This window comes from Lepidochelys kempii, chromosome 3 (assembly GCF_965140265.1).
Source record: "Lepidochelys kempii isolate rLepKem1 chromosome 3, rLepKem1.hap2, whole genome shotgun sequence".
In the NCBI taxonomy this organism is placed as follows: Eukaryota; Metazoa; Chordata; order Testudines; family Cheloniidae; genus Lepidochelys; species Lepidochelys kempii.
Window position 1 is genome coordinate 153,677,443 of NC_133258.1, and position 22,982 is coordinate 153,700,424.

At 45.1% G+C, this 22,982-nt stretch overlaps 1 non-coding gene across 1 annotated transcript; it reads left to right on the forward strand.

Moving 5' to 3' along the window:
• The first annotated feature begins 12,318 nt into the window (after nt 1-12,318).
• On the forward strand, nt 12,319-12,405 carry TRNASTOP-UCA (transfer RNA opal suppressor (anticodon UCA)). Its single transcript has one exon. It is a non-coding gene; the product is annotated as a tRNA-Sec (tRNA).
• The last annotated feature ends 10,577 nt before the right edge of the window (nt 12,406-22,982 follow it).

The window sequence follows — 22,982 nt, forward strand, 5'->3', positions numbered from 1 at the left end:
GTCTTTAAACCCAAAGTCAGTTTTGGAGTGTGCCAATAGGGCAATATTGGGTCAAAAGTTGTGGGACGAAAATTGTTATATTAATAGAATGGGCCTGATTCTCCTCTCATGTACACCGTGAGAATTGTCGAAGCCAATGGAGTTAATGCTGGTGTCACTGAGAGGAGAACTGGACTCAGAGGTGATACACACATTCCCACAGAAAGAGACAGGTGGAGCGGAATGATTTGTTTAGCCAGGGCATGCAGGAAGTTGTGAACAGTAAAAGTTCCCAGAAAACTCAGTCAACATGGAGAAACATGTAACTTTCTGGTAATTAAATCCAATCATAGTAAATAGATCCGTCCTGATGTTATCCTTCCAGTCAAATATAGTACCTTCATGGAAGAAATTCCTCAGTATGTTTCCTGTCCGGGGCTTATACTTGCCAGGGATTGAATTTCCTGTAAATCTAGAGTAAGGAATGGAAAGCAAACAAGCTAAAAAGGAAATCAGGAGCTACATATTTTAACCTGTTCTACAAAGATCAGTTTGAACAGATGCACTTTTCCCCACTCTAAAAATAAGCATGAAGCACTTGGGTTTACAAGTATTAATGGGGTTAATTTTCATTGCAAATTCTTATTTTTACTTCACTCCCTCTATTTTTTTAATTTCCAGCTGCGATTCTGTGACTTTCACAGCCTGCAAATGAAAGAGGTTGTTTTTGCCAATAGCAAAGCGCTGTGCATCCTCTCAACCATCTGGAAATGGGCTTTTTTTTTAATTCCCCTCCCCTTAAAAAATCTTTGCCTTCCGGAAGCTTTTCAAGCATCAGAGTGGATGGTTACGTAAAGAATTCATGAAAGAAAGAGGTTTCGTGGTAACAATTAAAAGGCCGAAATATAACAAATCTGGTGGCTTTTTGAGTAACTGGCTCTGACCAAAACTGCCACCATCAAGAAAAATAGGTGGAATGGAGAGTGTAGTCTAGCAGCTAGAGCAAAAGACAGGACTCCTGGGTTCTATTCCTGGCTGTACTGTGGACCTCCTTTGTGAACCTGGGCAAGACATTTAGCCTTTCTGTGCCTCAGTTTCCCCATCTATAGAACAGAGATAATAATACTTTTCTATCTCATGGGAGAATAAACCCATTAATGTTTATAAAGTGGCCGGAGATCCTGGGGTGAGAGAGGCTATTAAAATGGAAATTGCTATTACCGCTATATTCAGAGACAAACAGGGCTGTCTGGGAGCCAGAGACTAGACTTGAACTTGATCATCACTCACCCCAAGGCAACTGTTACGTGACCACACTAGCCAGGAAATTGCAGGTCTGCAAGAGGAGACAGAAAAGGAGCTGGAGCCATATTGACTGGTACAAACATGCTTACGGTGTCCAGCTGAGAATGAGTAACAGCTGCTTTCTCATCATCCCGATTTCTCTGTCACTACTGAAGTGCTGCTCTATGCTGAAGTGTCCCATTGCTGTGACTCAAGTCTATGAGTCATGGGCTGCATCCCTAGCACTCACTCCACTCACTCGCTGGGATGAGATCGCAGAAATCACAAATCATCTCTGGTCTCCTATGGCGACTAGTCATAGAAATATGGATGGCTATTTACAAACAGGTCCGGAACAAATTTCATTCTGGTGTGACTCCATTGACTCTACATCAGGGATCCATATTAGGGAAGGGCAGGAAATTCGCCCCGGGGGGCAGAAAGAGTCAGCCATAAATAGAAGCTTCTTTCTTTTTTTTTTGCAAACATTTAATTCCCATTCCTCAAGCAGCTCTAGTGCATTTGAACTAGATGAGATGCAATACATGTAATTCTAACCCTTCCGCCATTCTCACTTTTACTGGTCACAGCTCAGAGCTCGGCTGGCAGTTGTAAAGTAGCATGTCGATTGTCACCTCTCAGTATTAATCAGAAACCAAAGGGGGGAAAACCTAAGTGAAAGAAGTGGTTGGATGAATGTATTATAAAGAGTCATCGGGCTTACCCCAGGCATGTGCATAATGAAAAGCTCAGCTCCTAGCTTGCTGTTTGTTAACCCTTCTCTGGCTGTCCCTCGACTCCTTGCACGACTAGCATCACTTCTAGGTTACATCTTCCTAGGCATACCTGTAATATTTAACAAGCCATCTGGTGCTGTCTGGATATTGTGTGCAGCACTGCCTGACACGAGCACCTCACTCTCCCAACCCAGAGATGCAGTAGTAACTTGCCAGGAGCCCTGAGCCTCACATCTAATTTATATAACCTTCAGGTCACCCTGCTTTTTGACAGGGAGCGGCCAACGCATGCAATGCTTTGTCTTGAGCTAAGCACAGGCCACTCAGATCAAACTGGAGCAATGTCTGCTGGGACCTGTAGTATCTTTGAAACTCACAGCTGCATCAAAGAAGGATTAGAGCAGATCCACATCTGGATTGTGTAAATTGTTGTAGCTTAATTGACTTCAATGGCGCTATCTAGGGAGGTTCTGCACCACTGTTGGCCTGTGCATCATCGGTTCTGTGGATACTTAGACCCAATCTACACTAGAAACACTTTGGCAGTATTAGCTGAGTTTCCACAAGCAGGGTTAACCAATATAACTATACAGGCAAACCCTTTCTTGTATAGAATTCTTTTGCTGGCATAGTTTATACCAATTCCCTAAACAAAATAAGCTATACTGATAAAAGGAATTTCCTGCCTATAAAACTGTGTCTATACTATGGCTTTTTGCCAGTATAAAAATGTGGTAAAGAATCACCCACCTAGCCAACATTATTATACCAGCAAATGTTTCTCGTGTAGACCTGGCCTTAGATGACCTCAGCATTCAGTGCTATCAGTCCTTTCCTTGTGTCTGTGGGCTCCCGGTTCTGAGGGATTATTCCATATGCTCAGAGAGGCCTGGTGTTTCAGTTTCCCTTCTTCAGTACATTTGGCTTGCCCAGGCATCACTCCATTTAATTTGTGACTCTGAACCAGTCTAGACAAGCTCCCAGACACATAGTGGGAAAGCAAATCCAATGCAAGGAGGAGCGGGTACTCCCATGTGTCAGGAAGTGACTTCAGCAGTACCAAGTCCTTTGTTCCCGTAACTCTCTGTGGGTTTTCCAGCAGTTTTATCATCCCTGAAAATAAAGGGTTGTTTCAGCTACCTGATTACATCTTTTGCTTTCCTTTGTGGTCAACCTGTTGCTAGTTATTCCTGACAATCGGTGCCATTGATAGGTTAAAAAAAGATGCTTTTGCATATTTCTCTATTTGCTAACTGTATTGACCCAACAGCCCTTGCTGAACAGGAATAGGAGCTGGACTGCACTAGAAACTATTTAATCCTTACAACATTCAAATGTGCAGGTCACATGCAGAGGGAAAGGGTGAAAATTGATCAGTGGGTTCAGCTGGGCTGAGGTGCCAGAATACGGAACCAGAACTGGACTAGCAGGAGTTGATTGATGCAGGTCCGGGTGGAACTTTGTTAGGGGAGCCAGGGGATGGGGGACGGACACAGTCAGAACAGCAGGTTGTACAGGTTAGGATGGAGGAGCACTGGCAAACATGTGGGGGTGCCCAGAGCTGGGATAGTGGGGAGTGTGACAGATCAGGTGAAGCACAATGGCAAGGGCTGTGGAGGAGTCCAGCTACAGATCAGCGGGAGGAGCGGCAGCTTAGGACTCAGATGCATTAGTGGAGCTGGGGGTTCGGAGGGGGGCGGGATTTGTCCAGCATCTACTTATACTAGCAGTAGCAGTTGCTCATTGTGATAATTCATGCACCAGATCCACTCACCAATTGAAAATAAGAAAACCAATGTATTTTGGATCTATTGGCAGGGACAGTTTAAACACTGATATTAAAGAAAGCCAGCTTTACTGCATACGAGAAAAACAGTGAAGGGTAAATGTACAGAGCTACAGACATGATTTTTATTATTAATAATAATAATACTAGTGTGCCAGGAATATCAGACAGAAATCATACTATTAGATCAGCGGTTTTCAACCTTTTCCACATGGCAACTCCATGTTTCAATGGCAAATAATTTGGGGATCCTCCCCCCATCTACCCATAAAAAAGGGAAGGGTGATCTCAAACCAGCAAAGATCTGTGCCTAATGCCCAGAGTGAGAATTAATATGCATGGACAATTCATTTTTTTCATTAAGAGCACACACACAGATAAACATGCAGGGAGGCTTACTTTATAAATAAACATGGATGCATTTGTTCTTGAATGTTATGCTCCAGTATTTGATCAAAAGGTTTGTGCATCTTGATCTCAACACTTCCCAAAGAGCCTGACACCTTTTTTTAAAATCCCTGCAATGAACTGATAGGGTTAAATTAAATTATAGAACTGCTCAATCGTTAACTTTCACTTAAGGAAAATAACACTATAAAATATGGCCCACATTCCTTCTTAATGTGAGTCACTGGAGTGACGCCAGAGATGGCTTTAACCCAGTTTGCTAAATGACTAGAGGATGGTCAACTTGAAAGTGTTTTTTTCCTCTCTAAAATAGTTCCTGGAATCCTGCTTGCAGATGCCTCACTGTGATTTTAGTTGATGTAACAGAGTGGGTGGTGCATCTGAATAGCATTTTGTTTGACCTTTTGCTTTCAGAGGTTTGCTTTTTTGTTGTTGTTGATTTCTTCTAAGAAACTCTCACACAAGCCTCTTTCCCCCACCCCCTTGAACAGCATCTGCAGCATCCAACCATGATCCTTCCAGAGAGCGGTGTGGCTTGAACAATGACGACACCACACTCTTAATTTGTTCCAGCCTGTTTCACGCTGACATTTTAGAACTGATGTCATCAGCTGCTGAGATTTCATTGCTGCTGCTAAAAATAACAGACCTGCTCATCCCCCACCTTACCCCCGAATAACAATTCATTAATACAGTCTGGCCCTCGACATATCTTTCCTGCCACAAAAACAGGAGCAGGTATTGGTAGCTAAGAAAACAGCAAGCAGAAAGCATTAAGGACACCTAGAGACGGTCTGGCAGGCTACAAAAATAAAATAAAATAAGGTAAAGTGATATTTTTGTAAAGAGGTAGATGTGCTTTAAAAAATAACGTGAAATATATACATGTAGAAGACCAACCTGTTTTAAGCCTATCTCAATGGATAGTAGGAGGCACAGGTGACTGTCAAATGTCTTGGGTCAAATTCTGTCTGTGCAGCCACCCCCACAAGCCCAAAGGACCCTGATTCTCCGCTGTCCTGCACAGCCTTGTGCAGTCACCGGTACCTGTGCAATGTGAGTGTGAAACACTGCCAAATCAGAATTCACCACTCACTTGCATGGGGCCTGATCCAAATCCTGGTGAACTCAGGGAGAGATTTTCCCTTCACACCTGTGGGCATTGAATCAAGCCTGCAGTTGGCAGGGTTTGACACCCTGTTTGCACTCACTTGGTGACTGCATAAGATGCGGGGTCATGGAAACTGGCCCAAAGTCACTGAAAAGAGTTTTAAATGAGAGCACAGCATGCCAGATGGGGAGGTTTTTGATCCTTCAATCAACCGTTCGAATTTGCTCCATATTGGTAGGCATTAAGGGCCAGCTTTACGAAGGTATTTAGGTGCTGAGTGGGATTTACATAAGTGCTTAAGCAGGTTAAGTGCCTAACTCCCACTGAAATCAGTCAGGCACCTAAGTTGCCTAACTGGGTTTAAAAATCCCACTACACATCTATTTGCATCTTTAAACACTTAAATCCCTTTGTAAAGCTGGCCCAAAGTCACTAGCCTCGGAGAAGTGTTTGGGGACTTCTGTGAGAGGAACTAGTGTCATTGCCGCTGGACAGGACCCCATATTCTAAGAATACACCCAACTGTGGGGATGGAGTCAGAGCTGAGTATTATCTGGATACAAAGGGCAGCTCACCCCTTTTCTTCTTACCAGTCAGCTGTTATGGTTCTCAGGGGACCCAGGACTGTGAATCTCCTTGTTCCCCCTGCCCCCCGCCTCCAGTGAGGGAGAGGCCTGCTTGTGCTAACCTGGGGGTCAGCTCCCTGACACCCCCAGTCCATTGGCCACCCAAATACCCTGCTCTGGGCTCTGAAAGCCCTTACGTTGCCTTGCAGGTTAACAATAGATGCACCCCAGCCCTCCAGACCCTTTGAAGCATTTCCCTGCAGTGTCCAGCCCTTCTCCACAGAACACTCACACAATTTCCAGCTCTGAGGTCTCCAAGGGGACAGTATACTCGCCAGCTTACTTGGTTCCACTCAGAAGCAGCACTTAACAGCACAGCGCTAAGATATATTTATAGTGAAAACAATAATTTATTATCGAAGAGCAAGATGTAACAGGTAGTGAGTAAGGATAAAAGAAACAACAGGTTAAATAGAAGTATATACTTTCTAGAGCCTACATTTAACTTTCCTGTACAGCAAACAGGAGAAGACCAAGAATGAGCTCTCTAAACTGGAGATTCTCAAACAAAACCAACCTTCCACACAAACTTCCACGTGGCTGCACTTTACAAAAACGAGACAAGCCATTTACAACACACACTTTACTTCTCTACAGGAGAAAAAGGACAGTAAACTATTTAAACTCCTACATGCCACAAGGGGCTACAACAGTGGTACCCTTAGCTCACACAATATTGTTAATCTATCCAACCACCACACTTAGCCCGACAGAAGAGTCTGTCCTACCTCGAGGACTCTCTTTCTGCCCCACCACCCCCATACACATGATACAGTTCTGCGGTGATCTGGAAGCCTACTTTTGCTGTTTGTGAATCAGGGAATATTTTCAACACACCACTGAACAATGCACTGACCCACAGGAACCCTCCTACCAACACTACAAGAATAAGAATTCTGTGTGGACTCCTCCTGACAGCCAAAATGACAGATTGGACGTCTACATAGAGTGCTTCCGCAGATGTGTACAGGATGAAATTCTGAACAAACAGCATCACTTGCCCCATAACCTCAGCCATACCGAATACAACACCATCCACAGCCTCAGAAACAATTCTGACATTATAATCAAAGGGGCTGACAAAGGTGGTGCTGTAGTCATCATGAACAGGTCGGATTATGAAGAGGAGGCTGCCAGGCAAATCTCCAACACCACATTCTACAGGCCACTATCCTCCAATCCCACTGAGGAGTTGTACCAAAAGAAACTACACCATCTGCTCAAGAAACACCCTGCTAAGCACAGGAACAAATCTACACAGACACACTGCTAGAGCCCTGACCAGGGGTATTCTATCTACTACCCAAGATCCATAAACCTGGAAACCCTGGATACCCCATCATCTCAGGCATTGGCAGCAGGATTATCTGGCTATTGGGACTCTCTCCTCAGACCCTACGCTACCAGCACGCCCAGCTATCTTCGAGACACCTCCAACTTCCTGAGGAAACTACAATGCATTGGTGATCTTCCTGAAAACACCATCCTGGCCACCATGGATGTAGAAGCTCTTTACACCAACATTCCACATGAGGATGAACTACAAGCTGTCAGGAACAGTGTCCCTGATGAGGCTCTGACTGCTATATTTACCTACATGCCTCCAGCTTCATTCCAGGACACATCACACGATCCATTGTCTACAGCCAAGCCTTAAAATACAACCGCATTTGCTCCAATCCCTCAGACAGAGACAAACACCTACAAGATCTTTATCAAGCATTCTTAAAACTACAATACCCACCTGGGGAAGTGAGGAAACAGATTGACAGAGCGAGAGGGGTACCCAGAAGTCACCTACTACAGGACAGGTCCAACAAGGAAAATAACAGAACACCACTGGCCATCACATACAGCCCCCAGCTTAAACCTCTCCAGCACATCATCAATAATCTACAACCTATCCTGGAAAATGATTCCTCACTCTCACAGGCCTTGGGAGACAGGCCAGTCCTTGCTTGCAGACAGCCCACCAACCTGAAGCCAATACTCACCAGCAACTACAAACTACACCACAGAAACACTAACCCAGGAATCAATCCCTGTAACAAACCTCGTTGCCTTCTCTGTCCCCATATCTACTCTGGAGACACCATCGTAGGACCCAACCACAACAGCCACACCAACAGAGGTGATATATGCCATCATGTGCCAGCAATGTCCCTCTGCCATGTACATTGGCCAAACCGGACAGTCTCTACATAAAAGAATAAATGGACACAAATCAGACATTGGAAATGGTAACATACAAAATCCAGTAGGAGAACACTTCAATCCCCCTGGAAACTCAACAACAGATTTAAATATAGCCATTGTTCAACAAAAAAACTTCAAAAACAGACTTCAAAGAGAAACTGCTGAGCTACAATTCATTTGCAAACTTAATACCATTAATTTGGGCTTGAATAGGGACTGGGAGTGGCTGGCTCACTACAAAAGCAATTTTCTCTCTCTTGGTATTGACACCTCCTCATCAATTATTGGGAGTGGACCACATCCACCCTGACTAAATTGGCCTTCAACGTTGGTTCTCCACTTGTAAGGTAACTCCCTTCTCTTCATGTGCCAATATAGATTTATGCCTGTATCTGTAATTTTCACTCCATGCATCTGAAGAAGAGAGTTTTTTACCTACGAAAGCTTATTCCCAAATAAATCTGTTAGTCTTTAAGGTGTCACCAGACTCCTCGTTGTTTTTGTGGATACAGACTAACACAGCTACCCCTCTGATACTTGGTACCATATTAAATGGAGATTCCTTGCCACAGTCGCAACAGAAAAAGGTAGAAGCTACAGAAAAAATAAAGAGCATATGAAAGAGTTATAAAGGTTTGACTAAAAAGAAACATACGAGCTAGAAATTTTTCCTCTGACCTTTGTCAGCCATTCTAGTCCAACATAGAACAGTCAGCGGGGTCATATGCCTTTGGGCTGAAGTGAACCTATCTTTCTGCTGACGTGCATCTCCTTGCGGACGTCAGGACTGGTCTGGTTTGAAGCCCTGAGGGATCTCTGAGGCCACTTGCTTTCCTCAAACTTCTGTGCTAACCTTTGCAACCATGCTGAAACCATCAGTAATTCAACACCCCCATTCCCAGCTCCTCACCGGATGCATTTTTGCTTCACTAGCTGCTTGCTGCATGGCACCTTCCGTTACAGATTGAAAGAGGAGTGGGAGCACTTGGCAGATCAACTAAGGGGAATGAGGAGCTGTGGAGGAGCACTGCTCCTTCAAACCAGGGAGAGGATAGGGAGTTCCCTTTTGACTTTAACAGATGAAGGGGAGCTGTGTTCCTCCCCATGCGCCCCTATTGTAACCCTGCCTCCTGTGAAATATAGTTAAAAAATGCTTTAGTCGAACAATCACATTTAAAAAGAAAAGGAGTACTTGTGGCACCTTAGAGACTAACAATTTAATGCTCAAATAAATCTGTTAGTCTCTAAGGTGCCACAAGTACTCCTGTTCTTTTAGCGGATACAGACTAACACAGCTGCTACTCTGAAACGAATCACATTTAAGTTGCTACAATATTTTTTCATTACAAACCTGCAGCCAAATTCTGCTCTCAGATATCTCCATGCAATTCTCTTGAAGTCAATGGGCCCGATTCTCCGTATACTAGCGGAGCTCCAATGGATTTACTCAAGATTTACACCACTGAGAGCAGAATCAGGCCCAGGAGATTTGCCTGGATGTAAATGAAGCAGGTTTTGGTCCCCTGTGTGTATTTTACTTGGTTTTGCTGACATCTACAAAAAATGGTTTCAGCTTTGGACTTGTGGGCCTGATTCTGTTCTGACTTCCCCAGTTTTACACTGGTGAACTGCCACTGAAGTTATTCCTGACTTTCACTGGTGTGAGAGGAGAATCAGATCCACAGCTTTATTTGTCACTTCTACCAAAAAGAAGCACCTCACCAAAAATCCCTGTAAACCACATGTATTTGAAGAGACAGCTCTGATTCAGAGGAACCTCTCAAGGCAAATAGCTTAGTAATATTTTAAGAGTTTAGACATTTATGAGAATAGTGTCTACAGTTACACTTGCTAGGATAAAATTACAAGGGTTTTCAATCCTCATGCTTCAGGGCACAAACTGATCCTCAGTTAGGGATCAGGAAGGAATTTTCTCCCATGGGATACTCTTGTGCTGTGAGGAACATTATGTGGGATTTATGCATTCCCCTAAAGGCTTTGGTCACCATAAGAAAGAAAGAAACTGCTCTAGTTAGGCTATTGGTCTTCTAGTATGATAAAACCTGTGCGCCAAATTCTGCCCTTAACCATGCAACCCCACGGATGTAAGTGCAGAAATTAGCCCTGTATTCTTCCTTTACCAATTAAAGGCATGTGGGAAGCATGTTTAAGGTAGAAGAAATACACAGACGTGCCAGGATGGTATTGTTTTTTTCTGACTACGATACACTAGGGGCCTGATTCTGCACGGTCTTGCGTTTTCTATAAACATTTACACCGTGGCAAAATGAAAGATAAGGTCAAGTGTCCAAACCAGGTTTTTATTATTTGTAGTATAGTAGTGCCAAGAGGCCTCCATCCAGATCAGAGTCCCATGATGCTTGGCACCAAACAAACATATAGTCACAGACATTCAGAAGTTGGGAGAGAAAACAAAGTCACAGAGAGGTGAGGTGAGTGACCCAAGAACAGACAGCAGATCAATGGCCAAGAATAGAACTCACGTCCCTGGCTTTGTGCCCACTAGGCCAGTCTCCCTCCTATATACTCCCCAGTTTTAAGAACTTTCAAACTCAGCATGTTATGTGTATTGATCAGGCTGCCCAGTTATGAATGGCATATTCCAGTGTTAAGGCTCATGACAATTTCATTCACTTTTTCCCCTTCCTTTGCCCTCTGTGCCTGAAAGTTCTTTGAAACAACATTTACTTAGAATTAGCTGGGCACCCCACCTGGATACACAATCACACACAGAGATTCCTCATCTCCCTTGTGGAATGTACAACAAAAGGGGACATGCCTGTTAAAACCTTGTCCGATTCTACTCGGAGTTTAAGTCAATAGAGTTATTCTGGGTTTATGTAGGTGTAAATGGGATCAGATTTTGGATGCAGAGCTCAGAGTACACATGAACTCAAGCCTGTACAGCAGACTGCTAATTCTGTGTCCACTCAGATTCTGTATTATTCTACCGCCTTTGTTGGGGTTCACAAAGTGTGGATCAAAGAAGAATTTTTGCCCAAGTAGGCATTTTATTTCCATTGTTTGCAGCACAGAATGCTGATGCAGAGCGATGAGGGTTAGTACCCAATACTCCAACATCCTGATCTGGCACCTCCTGGTAGCGATCTAGCTGTGAAGTTCCTGGGGGGGAGGGAGGGAGTCAGAGAAAGGTCTCCCTGCAACAGACCAAGGTACCTAGTGCCTTGTATCCAGCAGATGACAATGGAAACCACAGAACTCTACAGTGCAGAAGAAGGGAGTGTCCCGCCTGCCTAGGAAGCAATTGACTCACACTGACAGCCAAGGTTCCCTAACCCCCTCACGGATCCGTGGTCTGGGGGCAGGAGAGAGAAAGCAGGATTTGGTTTTCTACAAACAAAAGCCAGAGACAAGCAATGACTCCCCACCCCCACCCCACGCTTTCCTCTCCCCCTTGCCCATGTGCGTTGCACAAGCCCATGTATGTTGCCTTTGGGAAGATGTTGAAAGACCCCTTGGGAGATCCGGGAAAAGGGATGGCGGTGAGGATGGCGGGGGCCTGGAGGGCTCAGTCACAGCCGGATGAAGCTGCTGCTCTTTCTGGGAATGGACCGTGAGTCACCAACTCCCACCGGCTCCCCCAGGCCCAACTAGGGGCAGGTTTCACACCTGCATGCCCTCCCTGGCCAGGATTCCCCCACCACAGGGGGAAGCCCCTGCTGGCTACCACCTCCCCACTCTGGGGGGGGGGGGCAGATCCACAACTAACCCCTCTGGGGGCGACAGTCACCCCCTCCCGGGGGCACCCAGGCTGGCTCCCCTCCCAGGCTCAAGCCGCCAGAGGGAACAGGGTGAGGGACGACCACGGTCCGCCCGACCCTGCGCTCAGCTGTTAGAACGCCCCCGCCTTGGCCGGGGCCCTTCTCCTTCCGGCTGCCGCGGGAAATCAACCAATCAGCTTCATCAATATTTGCATAAAGCAGCAGGAGACAGCTCGGTAGGAAAAGCGTGAGAAAGGGGCACCTAGGGATAGTTTCTTCCAGCGAGGTGAAGGAAAGTGCCCTGAACCCCACTGAGTGAAGTAGATATACAGACACTAATAAGTCTAAGATAGAGATAGTACTGGGGAAAAAAACACTACTCACCCTACTTTAAAAATTAAAATAATAGCTATGGTTTATATACTGTTGCATTTGGAGTTATATAATTGCCCGGATGATCCTCAGTGGTCTGGGGTGCAGGCTTCAAACCTGTAGCTGTCTAGCGACAGAGTGGTTCAATTCCACCTTTCGGGCGTCTATGCTCCCCTTTTTCACCTTCCTGCTGGGTGGCTAGTCCCCCCCCCTCTAGTGAGTTTCTCTTAAGTAGTAATATTGGTGGGTTTCCTTCTAATTATATTGCGATTACTGCTGATTGGTCAGCTCCACTGTTACTAAGCAGGCCCTAATGCTGACTGATTATTGGGTGTTACTGATTTGTGAAAAGAAAAGGAGTACTTGTGGCATCTTAGAGACGAACCAATTTATTTGAGCATGAGCTTTCCTGAGCTACAGCTCACTTCATTGGCTGCATCTGATGAAGTGAGCTGTAGCTCAGGAAAGCTTATGCTCAAATAAATTGGTTCGTCTCTAAAGTGCCACAAGTCCTCCTTTTCTTTTTGCGAATACAGACTAACACGGCTGTTACTCTGAAACCATTGATTTGTGAATTTCCCTATCGATTATCAATTGATTAGTGATGCTTTGCAGAGAGTTCACCAGTATTGATTGGTATTGATGGAGTTCTTTATTATTGTATGATATGATATTGTATGCTATTGATGGGCGAGGTTCTTGCTGACTGGTTATTTCATGGTTATTTCATGTTGACTGCTGATGTTATGGACTTGTGGGAGTTGCTTGATTAGTAGTATTTCCTTTTATTGATTGATTAGTGAAGGTCCCTACTATGGATTAGATGGATGAAGGGTAATATTGATTGAGGAGAATCCCTATTATTGAGTGATTGTTGGGAGAATTTCCCTATAAGTGATGAGCTGGTGGCTTCAGGCGGATATTTTTTGCATGTTCATATATATATGGAGAGCCACCATTTTCCTGAACTCTTGAATTTGGCCATGTCATCAAAACAAGTTTGCCATGTTTATTACTCTTCCCTGAGTTTGATACCCTGCTGTTGTTGCTTTCCTCCTTTGAACAAGGCATGCACTGGTACTCAGCACTGCTGGAGTAAGTTGACAGGACTTAGATGGAATATGCGGAAGGAAAATCCAAGTTTAATTGGATTCTGCTAAGCAGATCTTTATTAGTGTCATTTCACGTCCTACAAGAGAGGAAAAAAATAAAGGAAACCATGCTTTAGATCTGCTCCATATTGAATATACCCTGTCATGAAGACTCTTCACTCCACCGATAAACATCGGTGCTAACGATGTCACCCAGCCCCATGAAAAATAAAGGTTAATGTGTTGCTGAAAAATATATGGTCCAGGTAGGAAGCATTAGTTGCAATTGTGATGTCCAATTGCAGAAGCTCCAGCATTGACCTTAGGATTTGCAGGCCCTCAAGCAAGCAGAAGGCTCCAGAGTGGGGCAGAGAGAACTTGGACCATAATTTCCTCCCCTCTGGTCGCATTGTCAGGAGTGGGTGCTCTGACTGGTGAATCCCACTGCTGCAGGGCAGGAATGGACTAGCCCATGAGTGTTGTGACAACACAAGATCATGAGGCCTCAAGTGTGTGTTTGTTGTTGCTGGTTGTGCCTATTGCTAACCCTGAGTGACTCTGTTTCCATTACACAAATTGAGTCATTTGGTCTGGTGGATGTTGGGGTAATAGACAGCAGGTGCATCCAGTGCCATTATTATTTGGCTGAAACCTAATTGCCTTAGATCTACTGAGTGCTGCCACTAATCAGAAAACCTCCACTTTTGCACTAGCCTGTTCTGTCATTTTTATGAATAAACTGGCCTACAGGGCAACAGTTTTCTGATGCTCTGAAGTGCACATGTCACATCAAGGCTTTTTATTTATGTGTAGGATATTTGCGTGAGCTTTCCACAATGCAGCTAGAAGCGACATGAATCCCAGATGGCTATCCGCTTTGTGCCATTCCATCTGTTTCTGTAAATCAGTCAGTTTGCGTCCCCTGCTCATAATGCACTTTCTGTGTGAAATACCACCATGGCCTCAAAAATTAATTAATGTAATGCAATTTGGCTTTGGGCTTTTGTTTCCAACAGGGGTAGCTCTGGAACGGCCTTTGCCCTACAGTGGGCAGCTGAGAACAGCAAAGCTAGCTGCCAGCTTCATAACAGAACATAATAAGGCTCTTTCATGTGTGGTTTATAAGGGAACATGCTGTTTGTATCTGTTTTGTTTTTTTCCAAGAAGTAATCTGGGATTAAATTATGACAATCAAATTCTTATATTCCACCCCACGCCTCACACACAAGCACACAGATGGGGGTTATGTGCTCTGAGCTAGAATTGAACTGCACAACCAACCAGTTTGCATCTGTTCTTGGCGTTGACTTTGCTTGTTTCGGCAAAGCAACAAGAACAAACCCGCTCCTATCCAATCATCTTGGAAGACAGTAGCAGATTTAGACTGTGGGTAGTAGTCTACCCCTAGGGGGAGCTAGTGGGTTCCTGACTGGCAGACACATCACCCAAAGGACAGGTTTCAGAGTAACAGCCGTGTTAGTCTGTATTCGTGAAAAGAAAAGGAGTACTTGTGTAGAGCTCCATGAAGGTTGTGGTAAGCAGGAACCTTAAGGGCACAAACTAATCCAGTCAATGTGGAAGGGTAGCTAATGGATTCATTCTCTGCTGTGCTGGTACAGGAGACAGAATGGCCCCTTGATGGGGTATCTGGAAGCTGGCTTTCCAGCTGATGTATTGGAGGGGTGTGGGTGGCGCAAGGCCTTTGGAAGAGTGGTAACCTCTTTGTGTGGGTACCATCCGATGAACCCTATGGCTAGAGTAGAACATTAATGCTGAACCAATTGGTTACATCATGTTGGACAAGCAGCTAAAAACTTTGTATAAACTATGGCCATTCAGTGATTGGTCTGGTAAAGTGTTCAGTATCTGAACCAAATGAGCGCTACTCCCGACATGCAAAGGGCTAGGCTAAAATTAATTGAACAATCTAAAAATAATTAAAACACAAGCAATGGAATCTTTGGACCCACATTGCACGAAAGTTTTGCTTTTGCTGAAATGAAGTCACCTCGCTTTGTTTTCCAAGCGGAATCACAGTGTGGTGTGGAGGAAGTGTCGGTGTTCCTGGGTGAATGTGGGTGACGTGGCTCCCTGTGCGTATGCCTGACTGGGATCTGACTCAGTGAACATGTGTTTATGGGTGAATGTGCAACTGCATGTGTTTTTGTGTGTGGATAACAATGGCTCTGCCTAGGTTGCCTGTGAGGACTGAACCCAGGACTTCTGGATCCAGTCCGATTAGTTTGGAAGAAGTAGCACTCACAAATCTCTTTTGTGGTCCAGCCACTAGAGGGGAACAAAGCCCCATGCTGGGTTAATGTGAGGTACATATGCACAAACAGGCCCAGCTCATCAGCTCCAGTTGAAGAGCACAGAGCGAAGCTTGGGAAGTGGGGGGTGCAAAGCTGAACTCTGTGCCCAGCTGATTTTAGGCTGCCTGTGTGCTGGGGTCGTCTCCCTAGGGACTAACGTGGCAACTAAAAATCAGCAGGGAAGTCAAAGCCACCCCCCTCTACACAGGAGCAGGGGCAAGTGTGAGTTTGAGAGTTGTCATTATGCTGGTTCCTTACCACTGGAGAGGCTCCCTACGCTGGGCTGATCCAGCTATGCCAGCTTTAGGGCCCAAGTGTGCTGATGATGTACTGCAAAGCAGCTGCACCAAAGCACAGGATTTGGGCCACTCTGTGCTTACGTGTGCAACCCATTTTTTTTTTTTTTTTTTTTATGAATGGGGAAAGCTGAGTTCTCCAGCCTGGGCAAGTGCCAGCGGCTATTGTTGTCTGTATGAGTCACAGACGTCACGGAAACACTGCAGCCAGGGTTTGCTTCTGAACAGAGTGTACCTGTGTGCATCCCACACGCACACATACAGCTACAGAGGCCGGAGCACAGCAGAGAGGCAAAGAGCGTTTGCTAGTAGCATACTGACCTGAACTCCTTAAATGTCAACAGACACACTCCCTTGGCAAAACGGAGGCTGGTGTGACTCACACAAATGGGTAGAGCTCGACAGTCCCCCATCCTGCAAGGCTTTATTTGGAACGAGAAAGGTGTCAGTCACCTCCCCTCCAGCATACTTCCAAGACCAAATCCAGCAATGATCTCTTTGGGTTTGACACGAGCTGGTCAGAAAGTGTTCCCGCCCCCCTCCCCACCCCAGGGAAAACTTCAGCATTTCATCAAAAACCTGAAACATCAAACCCTGAAATTCTTCCCTGATCGGGAGTCTTTGAGTTTCTGGGTTTTTTTCTGCTGAAAAATCAAATTTTCAAGGAAAGCAGACCCTCACTGTGAAAACGTTCATGGTCTTAAAAACCCAATGTTCCATCAAAAAAATTGAAGCAGAAAATGTTTTGTCCAGCCCTAGTTTTGCTGTTTGGTAACTCATTCTATGTGGGAATAAAAAAGAGGAACATATAGTCAGGAATGTAAACCCTTTATTTCAGTCTAGCATGCACAGGATACACATTCAGTGGGATTTAGGGACAATTCATCTCTCCCTACTCAAGTGGGCAGTGCCATTCACATGAGTAACAGAAACAGGATTTGGGAGCTGGTTTTGGGAGGTGCTGAGCTCCCACAATGCCATTTGACTTCAATGAGAGCTAAGAGCTCTTAGCAGTCACAGGAGGTACTGTGCACTTCATAGGATGCAGCTGATGGCTCTAAGAGAAACAACATGTACTGTAAGGTATATAGCCAGATCTTTTATGAGTTTATTGCCAGCGTATAGACTCTCAGAAGCATTGTTCTAATGTCTTCAGCTGATTCAGACTCTTTATAGCCAAACTGTAGTATAGATCTGACTTCTCTGTCTCTTCTTTACTTTCCATGCTATTCTGCTTTGTTGAAAGTTACAAATAGAACTCATGTATTTGAGTGGGACTAAGTTTGTAATATGTTCCAAAGTTTTTACTAAATGTTAAATAATTGGTTAGAGTTTAAAACTGAAAGATTTTAAAAATATATATTTTTACCACTGATGTTGTTCAATTTCTCTTTGCATTTCACTCCACTCAGACTTGGAAACTATGCTAGTCCTTTGGTTTATAATCTGTGTCAAGTCAGGTTTCAGAGTAACAGCCGTGTTAGTCTGTATTCGCAAAAAGAAAAGGAGTACTTGTGGCACCTTAGAGACTAACCAATTTATTTGAGCATAAGCTTTCATGAGCTACAGCTCACTTCATCGGATGCATACTGTGGAAACTGCAGAAGACATTATATACACAGAGACCATGAAACAATACCTCCTCCCACCCCACTCTCCTGCTGGTAATAGCTTATCTAAAGTGATCACTCTCCTTACAATGTGTATGATAATCAAGTTGGGCCATTTCCAGCACAAATCCAGGTTTTCTCACCCTCCGCCCCCCTTCACACAAACTCACTCTCCTGCTGCTAATAGCCCATCCAAAGTGACCACTCTCTTTACAGTGTGTATGATAATCAAGGTGGGCCATTTCCAGCACAAATCCAGGTTTTCTCACCCCCAGCCGCCAAACTCACTCTCCTGCTGGTAATAGCTCATCCAAACTGACCACTCTCCTTACAATGTGATCATACACATTGTAAGGAGAGTGGTCAGTTTGGATGAGCTATTACCAGCAGGAGAGTGAGTTTGTGGGGGGGGGGTGAGAAAACCTGGATTTGTGCTGGAAATTGCCCACCTTGATTATCATGCACATTGTAAGGAGAGTGGTCAGTTTGGATGAGCTATTACCAGCAGGAGAGTGAGTTTGTGTGTGTATGAGGGGGGGGGGTGAGAAAACCTGGATTTGTGCTGGAAATGGCCCACCTTGATTATCATACACATTGTAAAGAGAGTGGTCACTTTGGATGGGCTATTACCAGCAGGAGAGTGAGTTTGTGTGTAGGGGGGCGGAGGGTGAGAAAACCTGGATTTGTGCTGGAAATGGCCCAACTTGATTATCATACACATTGTAAGGAGAGTGATCACTTTAGATAAGCTATTACCAGCAGGAGAGTGGGGTGGGAGGAGGTATTGTTTCATGGTCTCTGTGTATCTAATGTCTTCTGCAGTTTCCACAGTATGCATCCGATGAAGTGAGCTGTAGCTCACAAAAGCTTATGCTCAAATAAATTGGTTAGTCTCTAAGGTGCCACAAGTACTCCTTTTCTTTGTGTCAAGTCAGTTTCACTTCCTGGTTCTCACACACTTGCACAAGGCAGTTCTGTTGGGTCACAACACATCAGAGGTTTTGTTTAAATCCATAAGATTCCTCTATTCCCTTCAGTCTATGAAAATTTTTCTATTCTTATTAAGGTTTGCAAAACAGCCTTTTTTAAAAAAAATCTGAATTTTGGACCTAAAATTTGTTGATATCAGCCCTTTAAAATTGAGAAAAGGAAAAGGAGGTGAATGTCATTGATAAAATAATAGTCATGAAAGGCAACTATATTGGAGAACTGTATTAACATGGTATATCCTGTGTATGGCAATAATATTTGAAAGGAAATTGCAGGTTTTCTGATACAGAACTCTTCTTGTGAAGCAAGACAGTTAAACGGTCTGGAGGTGTATGCCTTGATTCTGTTCGTGAATAGCACTAATAGAAACGTAAGTCATGGCAGGGATGCAGCGATATAGGTAGGCATTAGAACTCTGTGCACACCCACCTGAGCTGTATCCATATAATGTCCCAATGGTTGACCTGCCATTACGTACACTCTGTCTCATCCTTACTAAGAGAACGGCTGCAGTTGCAAAGGGAGTCCCAGCAAGGTGTGGATAAAAGGTCTGATGGATCATGTAGTTGTTGGGGACACTGGGGCATGGCCACTAGGTAACTCGAGGGAATGGAAGACCACGAGTGTCGATGAAGCCCCCACGCACTAGGCCCAAGTGTCCTTGGCCCCACCCCTCCTCCCACCTGGAGGCACTCACAGCAGCTCTGTGTACTAGGCCCAAGTGTCCTTGGCCCCCCAGTCTGGAGGCACTCACAGCAGTTATGCTGAGGATCTGCAACAATATGTTGCAGAGTCAGACTGCCTGAAACTAAACAAGGCCAAACAGGGCAGATATGGAAGAAAAATGCTGAATAAAGCAGCTTTATGTATAATTTAACAAATGATACAAAAAACAAGGGAACTAGCTGGTAACTGGATTGGCTGGCTATATGGATACTTAGGGCAGCTTGCTATTGGATAAGTATGCTGAAGAAAGGATGTATAAAAGCCTGTGTAACTTCCTGCTCTGGGTGCAGGATTTGAGATTCTATTCTCCCTGTACCTTTTTGCAGCTGAAAATAAACTTTTCTGCTTCTCCACCCCTTTGTGATTATTGGGTGAAGCAAATCGGGTAGCGAACCAACCCCTGCTGTTGTTTTGCCTCTCGGCACTGGGTGCCGGCAACATAGTCACCACAGAAATGTAGTGCTGGGAAATTAAACATATATAAGCCAGGGTATGTGACTGCTCTCACCCATGCCCCTCAACGCAAGCCTTCCTAGGGAAAACCAGATTCCAGCTTACGCCTGATACTGTAGCTTAAAGGCACATCCTGCTGTTTACATTACCTTCAGACCGAGGTGGTATGGGGGCATATCCCACAGCCCATGAGCATCTGAGAGATAATTAAGAAGCCTTCTGCCTCAGTGGCTCAGAGCACTCAAACCCATGACACTTCACATTTTCCCAAGGGACTGTCATGGATGGTTCCGCCTCTGGAGGGTGCTGCCACAGGCAGAGAGAGGAGAAAATCACATCAAAATAAAACTAGTTTGCCTTCATCCCAGCTCTATGTAGGCCAACCGTGGTTGTTCATTGAACAATGAATGCAGTGCTTCTGTTTTGTAGCTGAAAGAGCCATGCTGGAGCAGCCCTTCCTGTGCCTTGGCTTCTTTAGCTTGTACAGCAGTAGGGGGCTCCAGAGCAGCAAGAAGGGTTTCAGGGAGGGCCGACTAGCAAGCCCAGCGGGGGAGGGGGTGGAGGGCACTTTCCAAAGTGGCTTTAATTAATGAGCACATGTGCAGCTAAAGAGAGTTACAGCATCCCACTCAGAATGCAGACTTGGAGCGGTTTCTGGAGCCAGCCATATTCTGTTCAGTAGGAAAACGCTTTTGGACTGCCCATGGATTGGACGGCTCTTGGACAGCACCGCAAGAGCAAGTCCACGTACGGGCTGCCTGCCTTTCAGCTGCCAGCTCCGAGCGGGTTGTTTTTCTTGTCTTCTCATTTTCAAGGAGAGCGCAGCCAGATGGCCTGTTTTCGAATGCTCTGTGCGTTGGTTGGATGTGTGTTTGGAGAAGCTGCCAGCTTCACGAGAAGGAAGAAAGAGCAAAAGAAAGGAAAAAGCGCCATTTGGTATCTCTTGCTGGGATCTAGCCAGAGTTGAGGCTCTGTTCTATGAAAGGGGGAATCTTAAAAGGAAAATTGTAGGCAAAATTGAATGCAGGAGAAACTTTCATGCTCGACAAACTTAGAGACTGAAGTTCTCCGTGGTACCTAGCCCATCATCTATCCTACTCAAAAGCACAGAGCAAATACTTCAAGGACAGCTTCAGAGCAAGCTTCATGCACACACCGTGCTTGCCTGCCAATGTGTCTCAATCATGACCTGAAGTGACCACCTTTAAAGTTGAGTCTCCATAGACCATTCAGACCATGGCCTATCTGCTGAGACTGCCAACACAGAGGCCAGCTGATGCCAATTGTTATGGTGCCTTCTGCGATTTGGCCACTGGAATCTGGAATTAGACCGTCCAACTCATTCAGGTCACTCCTGGAAAAAAGGAGCCGTCATGGACGGCTGCCCAACTGTCGACTAAACTTGTCCTGATTTTAAAGAAAGCAGCAGCATTCCCCTCTTGGATCCAAATAACATGGTGAGACTGAGATTCTTGTCTCTCTATGTGAACGGAACTATCCCCTGTGTGGATCTGGAAGACTAAATTAGCCCTCAATGAAAAAATACAGACATTTCAGTATGCGGGATAATTTATTTAATGCCCTTTAATAGATAATTCTATGGCAACATTTTAATCTGGGAGGAAAAGTCTGTTTGGAGAGAGGGGTAATTCAGAAATGTGGGTAGCTTTAGGATTCAATTAGCCGTGTCTCACTCATTTCGGGATCTTGTTTTGGCGATGCCATGCCACAGTAAGCAGCAGCAGCTACTAGTATTTTGGGCCAGAGGAACCCATGTCTGCAACCGTCCCCTCCAGCTGAGATGCCATTGTGTTTTATAAGCAGATTCATCTGTCTGCTTGCTGAAATCCTGACACAGAGGAGATTGTGTGTGTGTGTGTGTGTGTGTGTGTGTAACCGCAAACCTCATGTCTCTCCTGATTGCATCAAATTATTTTCACTAAAACAATCAGAATTCAAGGGTCATCAGGGCAGACAGTGTCTCCATGGCAACACAGGCTGGGCTTTACAGAGCAGGTATTCTTCAGGTATAAAGGGCGAAGATGGATGTTCTGACTCCTACTCTGGTTCACACACCCCAGGCAGAGCCTTCTTATATCTGTAGTATTGAGTACATCTGTGGCTACACACCATAGCCTCTTGTAACTTCACAGCAGCAGCAAGGACAGAACTCTCAGTCTCTGATGCCACAAAGCACAGGCACCTGCCACTTGAGCTAAAGGATCATCTCCATCAGCTGCCCACACCCTCGACACACATAGCTGAGCAGTTTTGATGCCACTCACTACAAGACAAACTAATCAGTTTGCTACAATGCATGCAGAGGGCACCATGCATATACCACTCCTATTATAAATGAGTCTTTGGGCCAGAAAAGTGCAAAGTAGAATTGAATACGATTGCCTCCAAAAGAAAAAAGAGGCACCTTTAGGACACTGGGCACCTTTGGTCTGAACCACTGGCATAAAGAACAGGATGAAATCACTTTATTTGAAGCAGGAATTAATATAGAATATTTGCTTCCTTTTAATCAAAATGCAACGTGCAAGAATCCAACTATGAGCTCCATAGGTGTGAGGCAGCAGCCAGTTTGCACATGGCTAGGGCTTGGGATGATTACTTCGTCAAGTGATCTAATTGCCTGATCTTCACTGAGTGCTGTGTAATAAGACTGATAAAGGGGGTAAGTTTTTCCGTAAATTGTATGGAAAATGCAGAGCACGGGGAGTCAGGACTCCAGGGTTCTTTTCCCAGCTCTTCCACTGACTCACTGCTGACCGTAGGGAAGTCACCACACCTCTCTGTGCCCGTCTGGCTGCTGGGGATCATCATCTTGCACTAGCGGGGAGAGGTGCAGGGGAACGAATGAGGTTTAAATCTTTACAAAGAGCTTTGAGACCCTTGATGGCAAGGCGTTATGTGCTGTGAGTGCAAGGTATTAGTACCAAAATACGCACACTGGCCACCTCGGGCAGCTGTGTCAGTCGGCAGTTGCAACCTGTGCGTTTGTGGCATGTCTCTTCTTTCCACTTGCTTTATTTTGTCACTTTGGTGCTTCTCCGTTACCAGGCAAAGGCAGCATCTGCTCCAGTTTAGTTCCCAGCAGCTGTTGCATCATGTCTGGAACGCATACTTCTGCATAGTGTTTTTAACTCAACAGGCCAATCGAAAAAGGGTGAGACAACTCGCTGTAGCTGTTTGCCTGGGTATAGCTACCTGGCCGAGAGGCGTCCAGTGACCGGAGGCTATACTGACTCTTGGC